Genomic DNA, 1,113 nt, shown 5'->3' on the forward strand with positions numbered 1-1,113 from the left:
TCTAGAACATTTTCTTCATCCTTGTACTCGTTGCTATTCATGTAATTATTTTTTTAATTGTGACAAAAATATACAGAACAAAACACTCTCCAATTCAACAACTTCTACATGTATAATTCAGTGTCACTGATTATACTCTTCATGTTGTACAACCATTATTGACATCCTTTTCCAAACGATTCCTCCTCCATTAACATAAAGTCAATGCCCCCCTACGCAAAGACTCTTCCTCCTTCCTCCATGGCAATCAGTGGTCAACTTTGGTTTCTTTTCTTTGCTGTTTTAAGGAGTCTCCTTGATATAATAGTCACATATCACATACTGCCCTCGTTAGCTTGCTTTCTTAAAAGAGTTGCATATACATCATCACAATCAGCTCTAAGGCTCCCTCTCCATTCATTGTTTGCTCCCCAAACCAGTCCACCCACTCACTGTCACGTCCCTGATAAACCACTGCATCGATTATTGTCTCTATGGTTTATGTGTTCTTTATTCCAGGAAATAAACAACAACAAACAGCACCCAAATGAAAATTATGAGAGAAAACAAGACATAAGGCGTTAGCTATTGAGGCAAGCATGAGAGTTAGTCTTTATTTTACATTATTTCATTTAACATCAAGACGCGAGTATGAGTCTGTATTCGCTTCATTTTCCCAGATTAGGAAACTGATGTTAGCAGAGAGCCAGTAATCCATCTGAGCTAACCACAAGACCAGGCTGCACCCAAAGTGGAGGCCTGAATGGCTCTCCTGGTAGGGCATATCTGTGTAACAGTAGGTATAGCCATTGCCACAGCAGCTAAATTCAGTACACCCTTTGTTGTGGAGTTATCTTAAAAAACCTTCCTTGGGACTCAGTAACAGACAGTGTGGGTCCATGGTTTCAAATAGTTCAATAACTATTTGAAAGGCTGGATCCATTGGTAATTAAGTCTTTTACTTCAGTCGACAGTGATAATAACAATAAAAATGATCATAGCAACATCCTCTCATGTTTGTCTTTTGCTGTTGTTCTTTAGTTTGAAGAAAAGCTTTTTGAAACACGTGAAGAATTTGAGAAATTAATCCAAGGTGAGATAAAAGTCTTGCTGCCCATGAAGTGGCATTAGGAC

Source organism: Echinops telfairi, unplaced genomic scaffold (assembly GCF_000313985.2).
Source record: "Echinops telfairi isolate 266 unplaced genomic scaffold, ASM31398v2 ScPeMD7_3533;HRSCAF=4204_1, whole genome shotgun sequence".
Classification (NCBI taxonomy): Eukaryota; Metazoa; Chordata; class Mammalia; order Afrosoricida; family Tenrecidae; genus Echinops; species Echinops telfairi.